This window comes from Glycine soja, chromosome 15 (assembly GCF_004193775.1).
Source record: "Glycine soja cultivar W05 chromosome 15, ASM419377v2, whole genome shotgun sequence".
NCBI classification, from domain to species: domain Eukaryota; kingdom Viridiplantae; phylum Streptophyta; class Magnoliopsida; order Fabales; family Fabaceae; genus Glycine; species Glycine soja.
This window is the reverse complement of record NC_041016.1, coordinates 28,434,107-28,439,869: the sequence shown is the minus strand read 5'-3', so window position 1 is coordinate 28,439,869 and position 5,763 is coordinate 28,434,107.

Sequence of the window (5,763 nt, the reverse complement as noted above, 5' to 3'; positions counted from 1 at the left end):
AGACATAAATTTGGCAAAAGTAGGATGCAAATATTACAGACCAATAGTAACCATTGTTCAAAGGGACATGCCCCTTTAGCTAATAACAGTGAAAGCAAAAAGAACATAAAGGTCTGATGATCATGGGGTGGCTTCAGAATCTTCATCTGATTCAGTATCCTCTGCTGCATCTTCCTCTTCCTCAGCAGCTTCTACCTCTTCCTCAGCTGCTTCATCTTCTTGCTCAGCTGCTTCTTCTTCTTCCTCAGCTGCTTCAACATCATCAATGCCACTTTCTGAGAGCCTTTTGATCAGTCGTTCTAGCTCCATCTTCTTCTCTGTGGTGGCTTTGATGGTTGCTTCCAGTACCTTGCATGTGTCCTTGAGTTCAGCAATCAGAGCATCCTTGGACACAGCACCTGAAGCAGCAGCTTTCCCTGATGTCGAGACAATGTCTGGGACATGTGTCCCCTCAAACAGTTTGTAATGCAGGGATAGAGGAGATTCTCTCTTCATTACAGAGTCAATGTTGTTTAAAATATTTGGATGTTGACTCAACATAATGCCACACAATACAGTAGGGAAGGCAATGGGTAATTTGACAGCAAAAGATTCTGCATGCTTAACAGTTTGATCAAAAATATAGTTTCCAAAATTAAATTTGGATTTGGTTCCAACAGCATACAGAAATTTACCCAAACCTGTGGCAACAGTGGAAGTATGATTGGTGGGTACCCAGTTTGCAGCACCAATCCTGTGTAGAATTGCATACTTCACACTTAGCTTCCCTGCTGAAAGCTTCCCTTTCTTTGGCCAATGCTGGACTCGTTTGGCAGTGATTTCCTTGGCAATTTGATGCTCAGAAACATCAATATCTATCACTCCATCAGTAGGTCTGCCCAGATATTTGTTGATCACAGCAGGGGAGAATCTAACACTCTTTCCTCTGACAAACACTCTTTGATAATCATCACTTTTTCTGTTTGATATGTCAGAGGGAATGTTGACAATGAATTCCCTGACTAGGCCTTCATAACAGTCTCCCAACTTGGTGACAGTCTTCAGCAGTCCAGCAGCCTTAATGAGTTCCATGGTCTCCTTGCAATCCAAGGCGTTTCTTCCCAGTTCTCTTTCTAAAGCAATCCTGCGTTGATATACAAATTTCCACCTTTCAACATTGCCAATGGAGTGGAATGAGATGTTGTCCAATGGTGCATCAGGAACATTTTCAGGCACCTTCTTTCCAGATTTCTTGGCCCTCTTAGATGTCGAGACATCTAGTTCGACATCCTCATCAGAATCGGATGAGGAAATTTCTTTCCTCTTCTTGGAGGGGATTGCAACTTTGCTCCTTCTGGATGTGGCAGGAGTGATTGGAGTACTCTTCTTCTGTGCCATAGTCTTGATTCGTCCAGACCTCTTAAGGGGGGTTTTTCCCTTTCTGTTTTGAAGTCTTTCCGCAATGCCAGGTGCCAACCTGTTGGCAATGGGTTCTTCATCAGATTCGACTTCTTCCAAGTCAATGAGGTTACCTGGAGCAGGTTCTGGTGCCCTTGGTGCAGGGGTCTCCTCTGAGGCTTGATCCTCTTCTTCTGTTGACTCCTCTTCACTGGGTGAAGGAAGTACTTCAGCATTTGGGCCAGAAGATGTTGGAACATCTTTCTCAACATCAGGCACAGAAACATTCGGGGTGGAAGATGTTGGGACATCTTCATCAGCATCAGGAACAGAAGCATCTTTCAGAATGCTACTCACAATACCGCGGATTTTCTTGTCCATCTCCGTGTCTACTTCCCTAGGACTTGTTGCAAGGCTAGGGTTTTCAGCAATCTTCACTCCCTGTTGTCTTCTGGGAACCAGTTTCTCAGGGACAGAAGCTTGACCAGGAATTATTTGGATGGGTTGGATGTTGAATTCAGGTTGTTCCTGGTGCGGGGATGATGGTACAGCGGGTGAACCAGAAGCGGAAGTTTCTTTTGGTGAGGAAGCCATGGAAAAACAGAGCGTTTGGAATGATTTCGTAAATCTCGGAAAACTATTGGGAAATGCTGGTGAAAACACGAATGCCAAGCAGATATAAATTTGAATGAAGAATGTAGAGGGGCGTGTGAAGCAACGGTCGAATTTGCTTTGTAGTGAACGTGCTATTAATGTTAAGTGATTCGTTTGGGCACGTTCAGATTGCAGTAGCTGCTATAATTCCTCTAGCAGACAAATGCCCAGCTTGCCCCTCAGTTTTTCAAACTGATTTGCATCCAAAGCCTTTGTGAAAATATCTGCTATTTGTTCCTCAGTGTCAACATGCTTCAGTGTGATCACTTTATCATCAACAAGATCTCTGATATAGTGATGTCTAATGTCAATGTGCTTGGTTCTGCTGTGTTGAACAGGATTTTTAGAAATATTGATAGCACTCATGTTGTCACAGTACAATGTCATGACATCTTGTTCGACATTGTACTCCTTCAGCATCTGCTTCATCCAAACTAGTTGTGAACAGCTGCTTCCTGCTGCAATATACTCGGCTTCTGCTGTAGATAGGGACACACAGTTCTGCTTCTTGCTGAACCATGAAATAAGGTTGTTTCCCAAATAGAAGCATCCACCAGAAGTGCTTTTTCTGTCATCTGCACTTCCAGCCCAATCAGCATCACAATACCCAACCAGCATTGAATCTGAACAATGACTGTACATAATCCCATAGTCACTGGTGCCATTTACATATTTCAGAATTCTCTTTACTTGAGTCAAGTGACTTATCTTAGGATTGGCTTGATATCTTGCACAAACACCTACTGCATAGGTGATGTCGGGTCTGCTAGCTGTTAAATATAGTAAGCTCCCTATCATGCTTCTGTACAGACTTTGATCAACACTGGTGCCAGCTTCATCTTTTGACAGCTTCAAGTGAGTAGGTGCAGGTGTTCTTTTATGGCTGGCATTCTCCATCCCAAACTTCTTGACAATGTTCTTTGCATACTTGCTTTGTGAGAGGAATATGGAGTCTTCCATCTGCTTCACTTGGAGTCCCAGAAAATAAGTCAGCTCTCCAACAAGACTCATCTCAAATTCAGATTGCATCTGTTGAACAAAATGTCGAAGCATCTCATTCGACATCCCTCCAAACACAATGTCATCAACATATATCTGTGCAATCATCAAGTTTTCAGCATCTTGTTTGACAAAGAGAGTCTTGTCAATTCCTTCCTTCCTATACCCTTGCTGAGTAAGGAACTCTGTCAGCCTTTCATACCAAGCTCTTGGAGCTTGCTTCAATCCATAGAGAGCCTTCTTGAGCCTGTATACATGATCTGGATGAGTTGGGTCTACAAATCCCCTTGGCTGCTCCACATAGACTTCTTCATTCAGGTATCCATTCAGAAAAGCGCTCTTCACATCCATCTGGTACAGCTTGAATTTGAGGATGCAAGCTACACCAAGTAACAATCTGATGGATTCAAGTCTAGCAACAGGGGCAAAAGTCTCATCAAAGTCTACACCTTCAATCTGAGTGTAGCCTTGAGCAACCAGTCTGGCCTTGTTTCTGGTTATAACACCTTCTTCATTGGTTTTGTTCTTGAAGATCCACTTGGTGCCAATCACATTAGTTCCCTCGGGTCTCGGAACTAGCTCCCAGACTTCATTCCTTTTGAATTGCTCCAATTCTTCTTGCATAGCATTGATCCAGAACTCATCAGTCAGTGCCTCTTTCACATTCTTGGGCTCAATTTTGGAGACAAAACACGAGTTGGAGACAATCTCAATCTCCCTTGATCTTGTAGTGACTCCTCTGTTTGGATCTCCTATAATCAGCTCCTTGGGGTGCATCTTCTGGATTCTAATGGAGGGTTTCTTGTCAGGTTGGTTGATGTCTGGTTCATCTGTAGCAGGATCAGAGTTTTCTGCATTTTCTGCACTTTTAGCTGCATCTGCTACATTGTCTCCCGATGTTCTGACATCTTCTTCGACATCCTTCTTTCTTGCTGGAGTTAGATCATCAACAACCACATTGATGGATTCCATCACAGTTCTGGTTCTGGAATTGAATACTCTATATGCTCTGCTGTTTGTAGAGTATCCCAGGAATATTCCTGCATCACTCTTGGGATCCATCTTTCTCCTTTGCTCTCTATCTGCCAAAATGTAACATGGACTTCCAAAGATGTGGAAGTGCTTGACAGTTGGCTTCCTCCCTTTCCAGATTTCATACAGAGTAGTTGGAGTCCCTCTTCTCAGTGTGACTCTGTTGTGGATGTAGCATGCTGTGTTCATGGCTTCAGCCCAGAGATTATAGGGAAGTTCTTTGGCATGAAGCATGACCCGAGCAGCCTCTTGCAAAGTCCTGTTTTTCCTTTCAACTATGCCATTCTGTTGTGGTGTAATGGCTGCAGAGAACTCATGAGTGATGCCTTCAGATGTGCAGAATTCAGTGAACCTGCTGTTTTCAAACTCTCTGCCATGGTCACTCCTGATTCTCTTGATGACACAGTCCTTTTCTCTTTGAAGTCTTAGACTCAACTCCTTGAATACTTCAAAGATTTCTGATTTCTCTCTGATAAAGTTGACCCAGGTAAATCTGGAGAAATCATCCACAACAACATAGGCATACCTCTTTCCTCCAAGGCTTTCAACCTGCATAGGCCCCATCAAATCCATGTGAAGTAGTTCCAGCACCCTGGAAGTGGTCTGATGTTGAAGCTTCTGGTGGGACATCTTGACTTGCTTTCCAATCTGACATTCACCACAGATTCTGCCTTCTTCTATTTTCAGATTGGGGATGCCTCTAACAGCATCTTTGTCAATGATTTTCTTCATGCCTCTTAAGTGCAGATGTCCAAATCTTTGATGCCATATTCTGACTTCATCTTCTTTGGAGGATAGACATGTGGAGGAGTAGCTGGTTTCTTGAGGTGTCCATAGGTAACAGTTGTCCTTTGATCTGCTGCCCTTCATTAGAACTTCACTCTTCTCATTTGTTACCAAGCATTCTGACTTTGTGAAGTTTACATTGAATCCTTCATCACACAGCTGACTGATGCTGATCAAGTTTGCAGTCAGTCCCTTCACCAGCAGTACTTTGTCCAGACTAGGAAGTCCATCATGAACTAGCTTTCCCATTCCAATGATCTTTCCTTTAGAGCCATCTCCAAATGTCACATAGCTAGTGGAGCAGGGCTCAATGTTCACCAGGAATTCTTTAACTCCTGTCATGTGTCTGGAACAGCCACTATCTAGGTACCAATCTTCCTTAGCTGATGCTCTAAGTGAAGTATGAACAACAAGACTGATAATCTTGTGTTTTGGAACCCACATCATCTTCTTTCTGCTGTTGCTACTTTGAGTTCCATGATGTGGATAGCCATGTAGATGATAACAAAAGGGCTTTATGTGACCATACTTGCCACAGTAGTGACACCTCCACTTCTTTCTTTTGCTCCTTTTCTGCTGCGTTCCATGATGTCGAGACTGATGTTGTGACATCGTGGCTCCAGTGCTGTTTTTGACAGGAACAAATTCTGTCATGGTTATTCTGCCAGCAGATTTATGATTAAGCCCAAGTCCTCTCTGGTCTCCAACATTCTTCCCAAGCTGTAGCACCTCATCAAGCATATCTGAGCCTTTATTCAACATCTTTATTGATTTGGTCATGTTTTCCAGTTTAGAGTTCAGAAAACCGACTTCTCCTTTGAGCTCAGAGATCTCCTCTTTATGTGCCTCCTTTTCAGCCTCCAGATCTGCAATGACCTTCTTCAGTTGTGCTTCTTGCTGAAGAATCTTCTCACT